Source organism: Podarcis tiliguerta (assembly GCF_965153285.1).
Source record: "Podarcis tiliguerta genome assembly, chromosome: W".
Taxonomy (NCBI): Eukaryota; Metazoa; Chordata; class Lepidosauria; order Squamata; family Lacertidae; genus Podarcis; species Podarcis tiliguerta.
Window position 1 is genome coordinate 14398435 of NC_139552.1, and position 19258 is coordinate 14417692.

Consider the following 19258-nt stretch of genomic DNA (forward strand, 5'->3'; position numbering starts at 1 on the left):
TGTTGGGTCTATCCTGATATTAAAGTATCTGAAAAATAAGCAGGGGGCACAAGGGAAAGAAAGAGGACATTTTTATCAAAGTAGCTATTTGCTGACATTGTGTCCCCCTAGTGGATGTTGGAACTGTTACAAAATAACTGAGGAAATTTCCACTGTTCTTTAAAGTTGTGTAAAATAGCTGCAGCTGGGAGACGACCTTGAGTTTTTATCTTGTGTGGCATGGCAGATGGGAAAGAGAAATTAGAACTGATTCAGGAAAAAACAACAAGGTCTGGCAGATCTTTTCACACGGGAATTGGACAACAAAGGAGAGCTTCCGTATCTGGCCCATCAGGGGGTGCTCCTGCACAACCTAAGCCAAAAGGTATGTCAACCGACGAGGTTTTAGCTGCAGGATTGGCTAAAATTCAGGAGTCAATAAATAAATTGACAGAAGAGGTAGCTGAAACCAATAAAAGAGTTGCAGAAGCATCATCCAAAATAGACCAAAATACTGTAAGCATTAATCAAAATACTGCGAGTATTAATAATTTGGGCCAAAAAGTTAATACTAATACAGAATCTATACAGAAATTATTAGAGGAATCTTCCACGACCCGAAAGACTGCTGAGGAAGTGAAGGAGATAGCGGTCGCCGCAGAGGAAAAAATACCACCGATCCATAGACAATTGGAGGACCACAGATCAATGTTCTCTATGATCGAATTGAAAGAGAAGCAAACGAATCTGAGAATCAGGGCTTTGCCGGAACTTGAACAAGATAAATTAAGTGATTTTCTTACACAGGAATTTGTGAAATTTTGGAATTTGGATCTGGAGAAAGAGGAGTTTAAAATAGTGAGTGCTTTTAGACTTGGAAGAGGGGGAAGGAAAATTAAGACGAGGGATTGTTTGATCACGTTCAGATCCAAAGAGGAGAGAGATAAAATTTTGGGACTGCACTTTCAAAAGGCTTTGGAAATAAATCAGATAAGAGTGGAAATATTTAAGGACATTCCGAAACATTTCCTAGAACTTAGATCCAATTACAGAGACTTGGTTGACCAGCTGAGAAAGAACAAAATTATTTTCAGGTGGGAATTTCCCCAAGGCCTTTCATTTAGTATTAAAGGAAGAAAGATTAAAATAAGATCAGTGGAGGATTAAGACAGATTCTTGAAAGACTACAAGGAGGACCTTCAGAAAGAACTTCTAAAAGAGCAAAGTACATCGAAAAGAGCATCAGAGAAGGAAGCATTAGACAGGGCAAAAGCAATCCTTGGCTTGGGCAATTTGGACAAGGTGAAACCACAGAGACCGACCGAGCAAGAAGACGCATTGGGAGCAACTGGAGGAAGAATATAACAAACACATCATGTCTCTGCAACTATTAAGCTGGAATTGTAACGGTTTGAACTCTCCGCATAAGAGGAAATCGATTTTCCATATATTAAAAAAGGAACAATTAGATTTGATTTGCTTGCAGGAAACTCATGTGACAAGGCTTCATAGGAAAGTTTTAATCAACAAGAGATTGGGTCAGGAATTTATTTCTTCAGACAGAGTTAAAAAAAGAGGAGTAGTTATTTATGCTAAGGAGAGCCTATCACCGAAATTCATCTTCAAAGACGATCAAGGAAGATATTTGGCAATTGAAATTCAAATACATGGAGAGAAATTTTTGATAGTAGGCGTATATGCACCGAATGAGGGAAAATCTGAATTCTTTAAAAAGTTGCATGAGACATTGACAGACTATCTGGATTACAATGTGATTTTGATGGGGGATATGAATGGAGTAGTTTCCACAAATATGGACAAGGCACAACGGCAGGTAGTCACCAAGGATGGTAGACTACCGAAAACCATTTTTGAGTTGACAGACAATTTGGACTTAGTAGATATTTGGAGAACAAAGAACCCCCTGGGGAGAGAGGGAACCTTCTTTTCTGAAGCCAAAATGACATGGACAAGAATTGACCAAATATGGATTACTAGAGGCCTGGCACCAAAGACAAAAAAAGTGGAAATCTGCCCAAAGACTTGCTCCGACCATAACGCAGTGAAGATGGTGATGAACTTTATACCAATTGGCTCCTTTAGATGGAGGATGAATGACACTTTATTCAGAGATCAAGAAGTGATTAAGAAGGCCCCAAAAACTTTGAGAGATTACTTTGCGATAAACATGAGTACCTCAGTTGAGAAAAGAATAATTTGGGACGCAAGTAAAGCTGTTATGAGAGGGTTCTTGATACAACAAAATACATTAAAGAAGAGAGTACAACAGGAAAAGAGAGATAAAATTTTGGAGAAAATAAAAGAGAGTGAGAAGAAATTGAGAGCAAAACCAAAGTCACAGGAAATCTTGAGAGAAATAAAGTTATACCAAGTACAATATATGCAAATGATAAATCAAGAGATAGAATGGAAAATTAGGCAAATGAGACAAAAGACTTTTGAATCGGCAAACAAGTGTGGAAAATTATTAGCTTGGCAAATGAGGAAAAGACAAAAACTAAATACAATTACTAATCTGGAGGTCGAAGGAAGGATTATACAGAACCCAGTTGAAATTAGAAGTTATTTTCAAAGGTACTTTAAACAGCTATATTCACAACAACCACAGAAAGAGGTGGATATAGATGAATTTCTGAAATCAAATGGACTACAAAAAATCTCTCAAGAGAATAAATTGAAGTTGAATTATAGAATAACAGAACAAGAGGTAGAAAGTGCCATTCAGAGTATGCAGTTAGGCAAATCTCCAGGGCCGGATGGATTGACTTCTAGATATTATAAGACGTTGAAAGAATGGTTAATACAACCTTTAAAGGAAGTCTGCAATGAAATATTGGAGGGGGGAAAGGCATCAGAGTCGTGGAAAGAGGCTTTTATTACACTTATACCAAAGACAGAGACTGAAAAGACACAACTTAAGAACTACCGCCCTATATCACTATTAAATGTGGATTATAAAAACTTTGCAGACATTTTGGCTAGAAGATTAAAGAAAGTTTTAGTAGAGGAGATTCACAAGGATCAGGCAGGCTTTCTCCCGGGCAGACATCTATCTGACAATGTGAGAAATGTAATTGACATTTTGGAATTATTACAAGAGAAAATTAATACTAAGGCAGTTTTGATCTTTGTGGACGCGGAGAAAGCCTTCGACAATATTTCTTGGAGTTTTATGAAGAAGAATCTCCAGGGGATGGGGGTAGGACAAGAATTTGAAAATGGTATAGGTGCAATCTATTCTGAACAAAAAGCTAGACTAATTGTTAATAATGTTGTGACGGAGGAGTTCAGAATAGAAAAAGGAACACGACAAGGTTGCCCAATCTCCCCATTGCTTTTTATATCAGTCCTGGAGGTTTTGCTGAATATGATTAAAAAAAGGTAAAGGTACCCCTGCCCGTACGGGCCAGTCTTGACAGACTCTAGGGTTGTGCACCCATCTCACTCAAGAGGCCGGGGGCCAGCGCTGTCCTTAGACACTTCCGGGTCACGTGGCCAGCGTGACATCACTGCTCTAGCGAGCCAGAGCCGCACACGGAAACGCCGTTAGCAGTCCCTATTTATCTACTTGCCCCTGAGGGTGCTTTCAAACTGCTAGGTTGGCAGGCGCTGGGACCGAACGACGGGAGCGCACCCCGCCGCGGGGATTCGAACCGCCGACCTTTCGATCAGCAAGCCCTAGGCGCTGAGGCTTTTACCCGCAGCACCACCCGCGTCCCTTTTCTGAATATGATTAGAAAGGACCAATTGGTTAAAGGGATACAGGTCGGAGCCAAACAATATAAATTAAGAGCATTTGCAGATGACTTAGTTTTGACATTACAGGAGCCAGAATCTAGTACAAGAAGAGTTTTAGAACTGATTCAGGAGTTTGGTCAAGTAGCAGAGTTTTGAAAAACTAAAAAACAAAGTGCGAGATTGGCTTCATTATTATCAGATAATGGAGGCATACAAATTGGATAGAAAAATTGGCTTCCAGGTGGAAAAATCAAAATTGGAAACAGAACTGTTAGAACCCAAAACTAAGATTTTGTCAAGAATGTATAACTTGCTGTTGAAATGGAATACTCAGGATGAAACAGTAAAATCTGCTATGATTAAATGGGCACAAGATGTTGGACATAACATAATGATGGCTGACTGGGAACAGTTATGGACCACTGGTATGAAATTCACGGCATGTAATGCCTTAAGAGAGAATATTATGAAAATGATATACAGGTGGTACATGACACCAGTCAAGCTAGCAAAAATCTATCATTTGCCCGATAATAAATGCTGGAAATGTAAAGAAACTGAAGGTACATTCTTTCACCTTTGGTGGACGTGCCCAAGGATTAAGACCTTCTGGGAAATGATCTATAATGAAATGAAAAAGGTGTTTAAATACACCTTCCCGAAGAAACCAGAGGCCTTTCTCCTGGGCATGGTCGGCCAATTGGTGTTAAAGAAGGATAGAACTTTCTTTATGTATGCCACAACAGCAGCAAGAACACTCATTGCGCAGTATTGGAAGACGCAAGAACTACCCACTCTGGAAGAATGGCAGATGAAAGTGATCGACTACATGGAATTGGCAAAAATGACTGGCAGAATCAGAGACCGGGGAGAAGAGACGGTGGAAGAAGATTGGAAGAAATTTAAAGACTATTTACAGAAATATTGTAAAATTAATGAATGCTAGAATGACATCGGATGGAGGTTAAAAGGTTATTAGTAATAATGTGATGAAGGAGTATGAAAAATTTGAAGGTTAAAAGACGCAAAATTAAAGGTTTAATATATCAAGACACTAAGATAAGGATTAAGATAAGATAGAGGGAAGGGATTTGCTGATTAAACATTTGATTTGGAATACAGTGAGGGGAGGTGTGGGGAAATCTGGGAAATAAGCAAATGCAAGAAATATTATGAAAATGGAATTGTTTTATTTGTTTTTTCTTCTTCTTATTTTTGTATTTTTGTATTTTTCTTCTTTTCTTTATGTAAAAGCTTTAATAAAATATTATTAAAAAAAAAAAAAAGAGCACATGTCAGGGATCGGTTTGCAAGGGAGGGGGGAGAGACAGGAATGTACAGAGAGCCTCCCCCTCTGCTGAGCAGCTGCACTTCATCAGAGTCGGGGGAGGAGAAACTTTCAGGAGACATGGAAGATGAGAAAGAAAGAGAAGCCCAAAGGCTGCTACCAAAGAGAAAAGAGCAGTTTCTGTCGCTTAGTTTTCCACGTAAGGAAAAGAAGAGGGGGGCTTCTGGGGGTTTTCTACTGGAGGGGGAACAGGCAAGGACCACTTCCAGATACTGCTAGTGATTGAGGCAGACATGCTTTTAAACCTCTGCACTGTACATAAGTTTTGCACTCAATAAATCCTGTAAAAGACAGGCTGGGGTTCCAGGCTGTTATATTCGCAAGCATCCACATTCCGTTCTGACAGCTATTCAGAAGTCATTGCCGGCTGCTTGCGAGGGAGAGAGACAGTGGCGTGATGGATGAGGAGGCAAAGAGGCAGTTCACAGCTCTAAAGAAGAGGAACGAGGAGTTGGAACAGCACACGCAGGAATTGAGAATTAGACTGCATTAGCGCAGGAGCCAGGACCAGGAGGGGAGGACTGTTCGGGTGGGGAGAAAGGTACTTTCCTTGGTCAGTAGGTTCAATGGCAACCCCCAGAAGTATTTGGGCTTTAAGACTGAGATTAGATATGCCCTGGATTTGCAGAGAAGTGAATTTGCCAGCAATGCACAGAGAATTGTTTTTGTGGTCAGTCACTTGGAAGGGGCGGCTAGAGAATGGGTGAGGCCCCTTATTGCCACCGATAAGGATGCACTCTGGGACCTGGGGAAGTTTTATGAGGCTATGGATGCCATGTTTACTAATGAAAGCCAGACTGATGTGACTCAGCAGCAATTACCGGCTTTGAAACAAGGCAGTTTGACTGTCTGCAATTACTGGTCGCAATTTGCGATGCTTGTGCACCAGTTGGGCTGGGAGGGGGGAAAGGGGGGGAACAATAAACAAATAGACAATAATAACAAACTTAATTCTTCACAAATCCAACTTTTTAAACATCTTAATTGACTTCCTCAAATCCCTCCCTTCTGAGTTTCCTTGTAACTTAAAAGTAACAGCTTTCCAATATCATTATTAAACTAAAACAATTTTCAAGTATAGTCATCTTATTCACTTTTCTTGACATTCTGAATCCCATTTATTTAATTATAACTTAATTTGTCCTAGGCCTATTTGTTTCTTTCAAGTAATTTCTAATTTTTTATATTACAATATTTGTTCAAATAGTCCTTGAATTTCCTCCAGTCCTCTTGAAACTCCTCTTCTTTCTGGTCACGGATTCTTCCAGTCAGGTCAGCTAGCTCCAAAAAGTCCATCATCTTCATCTGCCAATCTTCCACTGTTGGTAGTTCTTGTGTTTTCCAATTTTTAGCAAGTAATATTCGAGCGGCCGTTGTGGCATACAAAAATAATTTAACATCTTTCTTGGGCAATTCTAAACCTGTTATTCCAAGGAGAAAGGCCTCTGGTTTCTTAATAAATGTATATTTCAACATTTTTTTCAGTTCATTATAAATCTTCTCCCAGAAGTCTTTCACCTTGGGACAAGTCCACCACATATGGAAAAAAGTACCTTCCTTTTCTTTACATTTCCAACAAAGATTATCACTTTTGTGATAAATCTTTGCTAGTTTTACAGGGGTCAAGTACCATCTATACATCATCTTCATAATGCTTTCCTTTAACATCGTACATGCAGTGAACTTAACCCCTTTCCTCCATAGCCTCTCCCAGTCCTCCATCATTATATTATGTCCCACATCCCTTGCCCAATCAATCATGACCGATTTAACTTGTTCATCCTTTGTATGCCACTCCAACAACAAACTGTACGTTTTAGACATATTCTTGTCATTAGTATCTAACAACTCCGTTTCCAATTTGGTTTTTTCTGTTGCAAAACCATTTCTCTTATCCATCTTATATAATTCGTTAATTTGATAATATTGCTACCGATTCACTTTATCTTTAATTTGTTCAAATGGTTTTAATTTAAAACCTTCCTGATTCTTTAACAACAAATCTGAATACCTCAACCATTTGTTTTCCATATTTAACTTTTTTGGGGCCTGTGCTTCCATTGGTGAAATCCATTTTGGTGTTTTGTCTTTGTATCTAGTCCATACATTGTATAATGCCTTTCTAATTACATGATTCTTAAAACCCCTGTGGGCCTTTACCTTGTCATACCATAGATATGCATGCCATCCAAATCGATTATCCAGTCCCTCCAAGTCTAACACATCATCATTCTCTAATTGAATCCAATCCTTGATCCAGCAGAATGCGGTAGCTTCAAAGTATATCTTAAAATCTGGCAGGGAAAAGCCCCCTTTTTCTTTTATATCTGTAAGTAATTTATATTTAATTCTAGGTTTTTCCCCCTGCCAGATAAATTTAGACAATACCTTCTGCCATTCTTTAAAACATTTAACATTATCAATGATTGGTAAAACTTGAAATAAGAAATAACATCTTCGGCAATACATTCATCTTAACCACTAATATTTGGCCCATCAATGAGAGTTTTAGGTTTGACCATATCTCAAGATCTCTCTTGATTTCATTCCATAATTTTTCATAGTTATCTTTATAAAGATTCAAATTCTTTACCGATAAATTCACACCCAAATATTTAACTTTTTTTACCGAAACAAGGCCTGTCCTTTCAAAAAGGTTTTTTCTTTCCTAATTATCTAAGTTTTTTTTTTCCTAAAACTTTGGTTTTGCTCTTGTTTAATTTAAATTCTGCTACCTGCCCAAACTCTTGAATCAGCTCCAGTGCTTTTACTGCACTGGTTTCTGGATCTTGTAAAGTTAAGACCAAGTCATCAGCAAAGGCTTTTAATTTATATTGCTTGGATCCTACTACAATGGCTTTAACCTCCTCCTCTTTCCTCAAAATGTTTAACAAAACCTCCAGAACAGAAATAAATAGCAGAGGGGAACCCTTGCCTGGTTCCTTTCTCAATTCTGATTTCCTCTGAGACCATATTATTACCTATGATTTTTGCTTTTTGTTCAAAATAGCATTAATACCATTAAAAAATTCCTTGGCAGCCTCAATTCTTTCTAGGTTTTTCATCATAAATAACCAAGAAACATTATCAAAGGCCTTTTCAGCATCAATAAACATTAACATTGCTTTACAATTTCTTTTCGCTTCCAACCTTTCTATTATATCAATTATATTTCTAATGTTATCTTTCATATGTCTCCCAGGCAGAAATCCTGCCTGGTCCTTATGTATATAATTTGATAGAACCTTTTTTAATCTATTGGCCAAAATGTTTGCGAAGATTTTATAATCCACATTAAGTAATGAGATTGGTCTATAATTTTTTACATCGGATCTATCTTGATCTATTTTTGGAATCAGAGTGATAAATGCATCTTTCCAGGTTTCGGGAGCTTTGTCCCCTCTTAGAATCTTATTACACACATCTGCCAACGGATGAATTAGCCAATATTTCAATATTTTATAATATTTTGCAGAAAGACCATCCGGTCCCAGGGCTTTGCCTGACTACATCTTATTTATTGCCATCTCAACCTCCTGTCTTGTAATCATGCCATTTAGTAGGAACCTTTTATCCTCGGGAATTTTCTGCATTTCATTCGCCGCAAGAAATTGCTCAATTTTATCCTTATCTTCTTTACCTTTTTTATACAGCTGTTTAAAGTATTTCTGAAAACATTTTCTTATATCTGCAGGGTTTTCCATAGATTTTCCATCAGATACAATGTTTGTAATAGTACTTTGCTTCTGTCTCTTTTTTAATTGCCAAGCCAACAATTTCCCACATTTATTCGCAGATTCAAAATTTCTGTTTCCTCATTTTAGTTTTCCATTCTATTTCCTGGTTAATTTGAGAAAATTGAATCTGCAATGCTTTCATTTCTTTTGGAATCTGTTGACTCTTCAGCATTAATCTTTTTTTTTTATAATTTTTATTAACAGGCCAATCACATCACATTATTCAAATCACATTAGTTCCAAATTATACAGCCAAATTTTAATTTTTTGGGGGGTACCCATACATCAAGCTCCGCACGAGTCCAAAATTCCGGATAACTCCAGGCATCACTTATTTTGCTGCTTTAATTAGACAGTTCCATCCAGTTCGATTCGGATAGTCCTTTATTACTTTCTTTCTCTTCTTGTTGTTATCATATATTCCTTTCTTTGTGATCTCTGATGATTTTCACAAACAGGTTGAAAATTTGGCATCTCTGTGTGGGTTTTGTGCTCTTCCAAGACCATATTATTCAGGGACAGCCTCTGTTCAATGCTTCCATAAACAAAGTTAATCTTCGGTCTGTCCATTATTTTTCCTCAGACTAGCCCAATAAATCAAATAAATCAGGGGGCTCTGTCAGGTCAGACTTACATTCCAACATTCCTTCTCTTTCAAACAATCCTGATTCTCCTCCCCCTGTTCTTCTTTCTCCGGCCAGCCTGTCTTGGCGAGACACCATTTTTTTTTAACTGCGTCATAAAAATTTTCCTCTTTCTCACCATTCAATCTTCCCTTATTGTATTCCGTCCCACACAGTTTTTAAAGTCCTGCTTATGGTTATTAAAACGCAACGATCTTATTTCTTTCTGGGGTGGAGGGTTATTAATATCACATCATGCAAAGAAAAAAAGAGTTTTTCCTCCACCCCCCCTTCGTTCCAAACATACATTCTCCTAGTGGTGATTCATCAAAAGATTTACTTATCCATCCGTCACTCCCGGTCACAGAGATCCATTACTCAGCAGTCTTATCATCGAGCTTTGCTTGATATATGTGCTTCAACTTCCTTTCCAATCGTATGTTTCCAATTATAAGTCCGAGCTGAAGCAACCAGCACGCGCTAATTGGAATCGGCGTCAGGAAGATCTGACTTCACCAAGGGCTCATGCCAAGTGTTCGGCACCCCCATCTCTCGGATCAGGGGGTGCATTGTGAACACCGCTGGCAAGACAGTGCCCCCCCCCACTGTCCTGGGGGGGGGGGGAAGGCTGCATACTTCCCATAGCAGCCCCTTAATACCTCGTATGGGTCAGAGAGATGTTATTGTTGGCTATCTTCCAACGCGCCACCTGGTGGCCCCCCTCGGCATTAATCTTAAACTCTTCTCTTTGTCTTTTATTTGAGACAGAATTTTTTCTTTTTTCTCATTCTGTATCTTTTTCCTTATCAAGTTCTGTTGTATGAGGAAACCTCTCATTACTGCCTTACTTGCATCCCAAATGACTTTTGTTTCAACCTCTGTGTTCATATTTAGTTCAAAATAGTCTTTTAGACCTTACTAATCATCTGTTCATTCCTCAACAACTCATCATTCATCCTCCATCTAAAGGAACCCTGCAGGTATAATTTCATCTCCAAAACCACTGCATTATGATCTGAGCAAGTCTTAGGGCAAATTTCTGTTTTAGTAACCTTAGGAACCAAATCTCTGGATACCCATAAATAGTCAGTTCTCAAGAAAGATTGATTCGAATTTGAGAAAAAAGTGAAATCTCTCTCCATTGGATTTCGTAGCCTCCAAATGTCCGACAAATCGTATTTATCAGTCATATCAAAGAAAATCTTTGGTAGTCTGCCGGAACTTGGATTTTTCTGACCCTGTGTTTTATCCATTAATGTTGATGCTACTCCATTCAGGTCTCCCATTAAAATCAATTTGTAATCCATATAATCCATGAGTTTTAAGTCCAGATTCTTAAAGAATACCACTTTGCCGTCATTTGGTGCATAAATTCCCAGCAAAAGAAATTTATCGCCTTGTGCCATAATTTCAACTGCAATGTACCTCCCTTCCTCACCTTTAAACAACAATTTGGGGTTCCATTTTTCTTTAACGTAAAAAACCACACCTCTTTTTTTCACTTTGTCAGATGAAATAAATTCCTGCCCAAGTTTCTTATTTTGGAGAATTTTCCTATGGAGTCTTATAACATGTGTTTCTTGTAAACAAATTATATCCAAATTCTGTCTTGCCAGTACGTGATAAACTTGATCCCTCTTAAATTGCGAATTTAGACCATTCACATTCCAGGAGTAGATTTTCAAAGACATCCTGATTTGTTAGGGGCCCACTGCCCCTGCCCCTGCCCCTGATGGAGAACTTTCTAATCTAAATTCTTTTGTGTTTTTCTCCAGAAATCTGTCTTTCTCTCTGACAGTTGTTAATCTTTGTTTCCTTCCTTGAAATTTAAAAGATAGTCCTTCCGGGAACTCCCATCTGAAGAAAATGTTCTTTCTTCTTAGGGCACTGGCCAAATCTGTATAATTATTTCTCAGGGCCAAAAAGTATGTCGGAATGTCTTTAAACAGAATTATTCCCTTCTCATCTATCTTTAAACTTTTTTTATAATGGTGGCCTAAAATAATGTCTCTCTGCTCTTTAGTTTTAAAAATCACCATACGATGTGTGATCTTAGTATCTTTTTAGGTCCAAATCTGTAGGCCTTGTCAATCCAGGAATTTAATTCTTCTTTTGAGAGGCCCCAGTACGCTGCAAATTCTTCAATTAACCAATCCTTCAAATTATCCCGCTCTTTCTGGGGTACGCCCCTCAATCTCAGATTACATTCCCTCCGTTTAACTGAAGAGACGCAATTGAAATTTGAGATTGTCGCTGAATTGCCTCTAATTCAGCAATTCTCAGTTTCCAAATGCGCCAGTCTTGACTCATGTGCTGATACATCTGAATTAACTTGCGTCAAATCTTGTCTTAATTGAGCAAAGTCACTTTTTAATTCCTGTATAGACTTTTGATTTCCCCTTACTTCTGTTATAATTTCCTGAAGCAATTGCAACACAGAGTCCTCAAAAGATGGTGACTTAGAATCCCTCCTTGCTTTGGTTTTTGTTTTCTCTGCCCTCTCTCCTTTCTCTCCCCCATCCATAACTTGCAATTCTTTTGTTCAAGGTCAATCTCAAACACAAAGGGGAGATAAGGAGACAGACAGTTTCTCTTCTCAAGCCTCTCCACCAGTCTTAATATACAAGTCAGCAGTCCCTCTAACTTGTGATACTTTCTTAATTCCCCAGAAGTTAATAACACAGTCACAATTTACAATTTATATCTGGGGGTAGGGGTACTGTTTAAAAGAGAAAGGGAAAAGGAAAACCTTTGAGTTTGGGCAACTGCAGTTACTTTTTCCCCCCAAGTAGGAAAAGGAAAGTTGAAAGTGTCCTTTTCTTTTCGACATCACAATGGAGTCTAGTTCTCCCCAACTGAGTAGTCCACTTCCACAAAGAAAATACCTTGTAAATCCAAACTGTCCGCAAGGATTAAAAAAATCTGAAAAGTATCTCCCCCCTGCTAGAAGGAGGAATACAAAGGTTAACTTGAAAGTCTTTAGAAAGTCGTAAATTTTAGATCGCGGCTTCGGCTAATGTAGCTGTTTTGTCTCTTAATCAGAGGAAGGGGCTGACCTCCTTTTTTTTTTTTTAGACCCCTGTCCTTTAATAATAATAATAAATTTTATTTCTACCCCGCCCTCCCCAGACGAAGCTGGGCTCAGGGCGGCTAACAACAATCAAAATAATCCAACATTCTAAAAACCTTTCATTATAAAAATTAATTAAAATCAAATTGATGGCAACCATTAAGCAAAATTCTGTGCAGATTGCCAGAGGAGGGGGTCAGGCTGCGCCCTGACCAAAGGCCTGGTGGAACAGCTCTGTCTTGCAGGCCCTGCGGAAAGATGTCAGGTCCCGCAGGGACCTAGTCTCTTGTGACAGAGTGTTCCACCAGATTGGAGCCGCGGCCGAGAAAGCCCTGGCTCTAGTTGCGGCCAGCCTAACCTCTCTGTGGCCTGGGATCTTCAGGATGTTTTTATTTGCAGACCGTAAGTTCTTCTGTGGGACATACCAGGAGAGGCGGTCCCGTAGGTACGAGGGTCCTAGGCTGTATAGGGCTTTAAAGGTTAAAACCAGAACCTTAAACCTGATCCTGTACTCCACCGGGAGCCAGTGCAGCTGGTATACTACCGGATGAATGTGATCTCGCAGCGAAGACCCCATAAGGAGTCTCGCCGCGGAATTCTGCACCCGCTGGAGTTTCTGGGTCAGTCTCAAGGGCAGCCCCACGTAGAGCGAGTTACAATAATCCAGTCTGGAGGTGACCGTCGCGTGGATCACAGTGGCTAGGTCAGGGCGAGAGAGATAAGGAGCCAACTGCTTAGCTTGGCGGAGATGGAAAAATGCCGCCTTTGTTGTAGCTGCAATCTGCGCCTCCATGGAAAGGGAGGTGTCGAAGATTACACCCAAACTCTTAACGGACGGTGCTGGCACTAATTGCACCTCCGCAAGAGGTGGGAGTTGACCCCCTCAATCCCATATTGCCCCGTCCCAGCCAGAGGACCTCTGTCTTTGAAGGATTTAACTTCAACCGGCTCCCACGTAACCATCCAGCCACAGCTTCCAGACATCTGGTCAGTGTGTCTGGGGCCGAGTCAGGATGGCCATCCATCAACAGACAGAGTTGGGTGTCATCGGCATACTGATGGCAACCCAGCCCAAAACTCCGGACAAGCTGGGCGAGGGGGCGCATAAAGATGTTAAAAAGCATCGGGGAGAGAATCGCACCCTGAGGCACTCCACACACCAAGGAGTGGCGCGATGACAATTCCCCCCCAAGCGCCACCCTCTGTCCCCGACCAGAGAGAAATGAGCGGAGCCATTGAAGGACTGTGCCCTGGATCCCCACGTCGGCAAGGCGGTGGTCCAGGAGTTCGTGATCGACCATGTCGAAGGCTGCTGACAGGTCTAGAAGAATCAGCAGCCCTGACCCGCCTCGATCCAGCTGCCTGGGGAGATCATCTGTTAGGGCGACCAGAGCCATCTCGGTCCCATGATCAGCGCGGAAGCCGGACTGTTCAGCACCCGCTCTCTCAATCACCTTACCCAGGAATGGAAGATTCGAATCCGGGCGGTAATTGGATAGATCTAAGGGATCTAATGATGCTTTCTTTAAGAGCAGGCACACCACTGCCTCCTTCAGTTCCCCTGGGAATGTCCCGGTGCCAAGGGACAAATTGATGATATCCCCCAGGGGGGCCCGCACCTCGTCTGGACACGCTCTAATCAGCCAAGACGGGCATGGGTCGAGAGGACAGGTGGTGGGCTTTCCAGCTCGGAGGATTCTGTCCACATCGGCTCGGGATATCCGGTCAAAGTGGTCCAATACTGGACCCGAGGACAGTTGAGGGGCCTCCAGTTCCTTCATTGTATCTAAATTGGCAGGGAGGTCATGGCGGAGCAACAGGACCTTCTCCGCAAAAACGCTCGCAAATGCCTCACAGCTGTGTGTCAAATTGTTCTTTAAATTTGACTGTCCTTCAAGGGACGTTAAAGACTTAGTTATACTAAATAATTGCGCCGGATGAAAACTAGCGGAGGCAATGGAGGCCGAGAAGTAAGACTTCTTAGCGGCCTTCACTGCCATCTCATAGGTTTTCATAAAAGCCCTATAAGATGTTCTTGAGGCTCCGTCACGGGCACCCCGCCATACTCGCTCTAGCCCTCCGAGGTCCCGCTTCATTTTCCGAAGCTCCTCGGTAAACCAGAGAGCCCAGTTTCTGCGGGGTCGCAGAGGGCGCCTAGGTGCGATCTCATCGATGGCTGCTAGGATCTGGATATTCCAGCTCTCAACAAGCTCAGTCAATGAGTCGCCAGGGGGAGCAAGGTCCCGCAAGGCTTGGCGGAATCTATCAGGGTCCATCAGCCTCTGCGGGCGAGCCCAAATGGGCTCGCCACCTAAGCTGAGTGGGGGTGGAAAATCAATCCTGGCTTTCAGAGCATAGTGATCAGACCATGGCACAGGGTGGCTGCTGGTGCGCTAGGTGGTCGGTACACCAGCCCAGACAGCCGAGCTCACCTCGGAGCCCCACAGTAGGCCAACACATTCAATGCCGGGGATCGATGGTGATGGTAGAGCCCTGAAAGAACAATCTTCCCGGATTAATAATGCCACCCCTCCCCCCCGGCCCACAGTCCGTGACTGGTGGAGGACGGAGAAACCCGGGGGCGCCATCTCTCGTAAGGTAACAGTTTCCCCTTCGCGCACCCAGGTCTCCGTCACACAAGCCAGGTCAACCCCCTGCTAGGTGAAGAAATCTCGCAGGGTGGTGGTTTTGTTGCCTATAGACCTGGCATTGCACAATACCAGTGACGGAGGTGAGTAATCCTTGCTCACCCTACCCTCGTCCCTCGGGATGGGTCGCAGATTGGAAGGGGTATGAGCATATCTGTATCTCGATCCCCTTCGCCTATGACATCTGCCCCCACCGCCATACCTCCCTCGCCCCACCACGGTAGCAATCCCAAGCTTCATACCAACCTCCATTTACAAAATAGAAAAGCAAACCAAACCAAAAACAATTGTACCAAACAAAACCAATCCCCACCCCACTCAATATCCAACCCCAAACCAAAATAAAACCGAACAAAATAAAAATACATCAATAAACACCACCGTTCACGGTGGTACAACAAAGTAAAAAGTAAAAACCCCTTTAAAACACTTTAAAATATATAAAAACATTTTTAACATTTGCTGCAGCAGCACCAGTGTCCTTAAAGCTGTAGCAGTGGTGAGTGTGGGCCCCGCCCCCTAGGCCTAGTGGAGTGGGCCTACAGGAGGGAGCGGCCTTCCCCAACACCCACGGTGCAGCAGCAGCAGCGGTGTCCCAGGGCCTCATGAGGCCTCTTAAGCTGTGGCGGTGGTGAGTCAGTCTGGGCCCCGCCCCCTGGGCCAGGTGGAATTAGCCTGAGGAGGGAGCGGCCTTCCCAACTTACAGTGCAGCAGCAGCAGCGGTGTCCCAATGCCTCATGAGGCCTCTTAAGCTGTGGCGGTGGTGAGTCAGTCTGGGCCCCGCCCCCTGGGCCAGGTAGAATTAGCCTGAGGAGGGAGCGGCCTTCCCAACTCACGGTGCAACAACAGCAGCAGTGTCCCAGTGCCTCAATGAGGCCTCTTAAGCTGTGGCAGTGGTGAGTCAGTCTGTGCCCCGCCCCCTGGGCCAGGTGGAATTAGCCTGAGGAGGGAGCGGCTTTCCCAACTCACAGTGCAGCAACAACAGCGGTGTCCCAGTGCCTCATGAGGCCTCTTAAGCTGTGGCGGTGGTGAGTCAGTCTGGGCGCCGCCCCCTGGGCCAGGTGGAATTAGCCTGAGGAGGGAGCGGCCTTCCCAACTCACAGTGCAGCAGCAGCAGCCCAAATGGATGTCCAAATTTTTAATTTATTACTCACTCTTTTCCAATCAAAGTTGCTTGGAGAAATTGGCCGCTCACGATCGCCGGACTTGGAGCTTCATGCTATGAAGGAAGTGAGTTTATTCCCAAGTGCCTCCGTCTCCAACCCCACCCACTCTCGGAGCCCTTATCAAGAGCTTACCAGGGGGTGAGGGAGTCGTTCAAGGCACCCACAGGAATACCAAGTCTTCGGAATGCTCAATCTGAGGTTTTTAAGGGGTACCGCGTCGCGGTTTCCCCAACCTTCAAAGCACCGGTGCTCTTTCAAGAGAAAGAGCGCACCCTTCCAGCAGAACGGGCAGCCAACACGGAAGTCAGTGCAGAATCTTTTTAAGGCAGGACTGAATTCAGACATGAAGGATAAGCTTTCAAGGGGGCCCAGACCCAAGAATATGGACGAATTAACTAAGTCTGCCTTAGCCATGGGTGTGCATCAGGAAGCCCATGTGCTGGAGAGGAGGGAGAGCAGAGGGGAGCGTTTCCATGGCAACTGAATTCCTGAGATGCCAGCAGGGGTTTCTCAAGGTCATGCTCAGCCAGAGCCTATGGAAATCGATGCAGCCCGTGCACGGGAGCATTCAAAAGTTGAGCAGCCAGAGAAAAAGAAGGGAAAGGACTGGAAGGCAGCCAAGAAGTGTTTCCTTTGCCAGAGACCAGGCCACTTTGCTAGCGTTTGCCCACAACATCGGGGCTGGCAAGGGATGGTTGGGGCCACTCCACAGGAAGAGGAGGAAGGGGCCAAGGAACAGGGAAACGGGAAGGCCTGGCTGGTGGGAAACCGGGGCAACAGCCAGGCAGGAGCAACAGGGAAGAGCCCCGACCAGCTCACCCCAAAGCAGGCATAGTGGTCTGAGTGCTGCTGGAGCTCCCCAATGGCCATGCAATGGAGGTCCATGCTTTAACTGATTTGGGAGTGAGTGCCAATTTTTTCAGCAGGGACTTTGCCGCGCAGCACCAGCTGCACCTGCTGCCGCTTGACTTTCCTCTGCAAGTTACCATGATTGATGGTAGGGAGTTATGGGGGGGAGTCACGCATCAGGCCCCTCCCATGAGAATGCGGATCTCCACACACTCCGAGACCATCGCCTTTCACATGGCCACCTTGGCAGGGCCACCCATTATTCTGGGGATGAGTTGGTTGGCCTTGCATGACCCAGTGGTGTCGTGGCACCAGCGATCCCTGACTTTCAGGTCAACCCACTGCCTAGAGCACTGTCTGGGAGGAAGGGAACCCTGGGAAAGGAAGGCCCAGGTGGCAACGATATGTCTGGGGGAGAAAGGCAAGATTCTTCCGCAATAAGTGGACTTTGAGGAGATGTTCAGTGAGCGAGAGGCCGACACGTTGCCGCCTCACTGGCCATACGACTACCAGATCAATTTGGTCCTGGGCGCCAAGCTACCAGTGGGTAAGCTGTACTGAATGTCCGACCAAGAGATACGGGATTTGAGGGAGTTTATTGACAAAAACTTGAGAAGGTTTTATCAGGGAGTCCAAGGCAGTGGGTGGTAGTCCTGTGTTCTTTGTGGACAAGAAGGGGACTAAAGAGCGCCGCCTAGTGGTGGATTACAGAATTGTCAATTCCATGACAGAACCACTGGCCTTCCCCATGCCGAGAATCAATGACATTTTGGCGAGAGTACGGAAGGGGAAATTTTTCACTAAACTGGACCTCAGGGGGGCATGCAATCTCATCAGGGTGCGAGAGGGAGACGAATGGAAGACCACCATGTTTACCCCCCCTTGGGGCGTTTGAATATCTTGTTATGCCTTTTAGATTACAAAGCGGGAGTCCATGTTTCTAGGCGTTCATGCACCCCGTGCTGGGGTCACTACTGTACCGTAACTGTACTTGCTTTTTGTATGACATCTTGGTCTTCTCAGAGAACGAAAAGCAGCACGTGAAAGATGTGCGTCAAGTGTTGGGAAAGCATCGGTTGTGGGTGAAGCTGGAGAAGTGCCAGTTCCACACCGGGGAGGTCGAGTTCCTGGGGTACCAGCTGTCAGACAGAGGTCTGGCCATGGATCCGGAGAAGGTGAAAGCAGTGTTAGACTGGAAGAGCCCCAAGACAAAGAAGGATGTGCAGTGGTTCCTGGGCTTCAGCAAATTCTACAGAAAGTTTATCAAGAACTTTGCTCTTTTGACGGCGCCCATAACTGATTGCCTCAGTGGGAAGAAGTTTCTGTGGACTGAGGAGGCACAAAGGGGATTTGAGAAACTGAAGAAGGTTTTTGCATTGGAGGGGCAGTTATTGCACGTGAACCCCGACAAGCTGCTGCGAGTGGAAACTGATGCTTCAGATCGGGCCATCGGAGTGGTCCTGTTGCAGCAGGATATGGGGGGAGATTGGAGACCGTGCGCCTTTTTCTCCAGGAAACTGAACAAATCGGAGCAAAACTACAGTATCTATGACAAGAAGTTGCTGGCGATTTTTGCGGCCTTTAAGGAGTGGAGGCACTTCCTGATTGGGGCAAAACATCAGATACAGGTGTGCACGGATCACAAGAACCTGGAGTACTGGCAGACTGCGCATGCGTTGTGCCAAAGGCAAATACACTGGGCGGAGTTTTTTGCCAGTTTTAACTTTAGGATTCAGTACATCCCAGGAGAGCAGAACCTGAGGGCAGATGCACTATCACGCAAACCTGAGTACTGGGAGGAAGAGGGACCTCCCGTGGCCAGGCTCATGTTCCCAGAGGACAAATGGACTTTGGGGGGGGGGGACACTGAACTAGTGCAACTTCTTGGGTTACAGTGGTGTCCAGCACACTTCCCTGTGCCTCTGAGCCTTAAGACTACTTCCTGGCCCCAAGCAGAGTTTCGCAGCAGCGGTGTGTGCCTTGTGTAGGTGCAATAAATCATAGTCTGTACGCAAGCTTCTTTCTAATCTAAAGAGACTTTAATCATGTACAGCATAGCAAAATAAATCAGCCAGGAGA

General features: G+C 43.7%; 1 protein-coding gene across 1 annotated transcript in view; it reads left to right on the top strand.

Moving 5' to 3' along the window:
* LOC310668866 (large ribosomal subunit protein uL29-like) overlaps nt 1–19258 on the top strand; it is a 455615-nt gene that overhangs the window by 380450 nt on the left and 55907 nt on the right. The gene's annotated exons all lie outside the window — the stretch shown is intronic.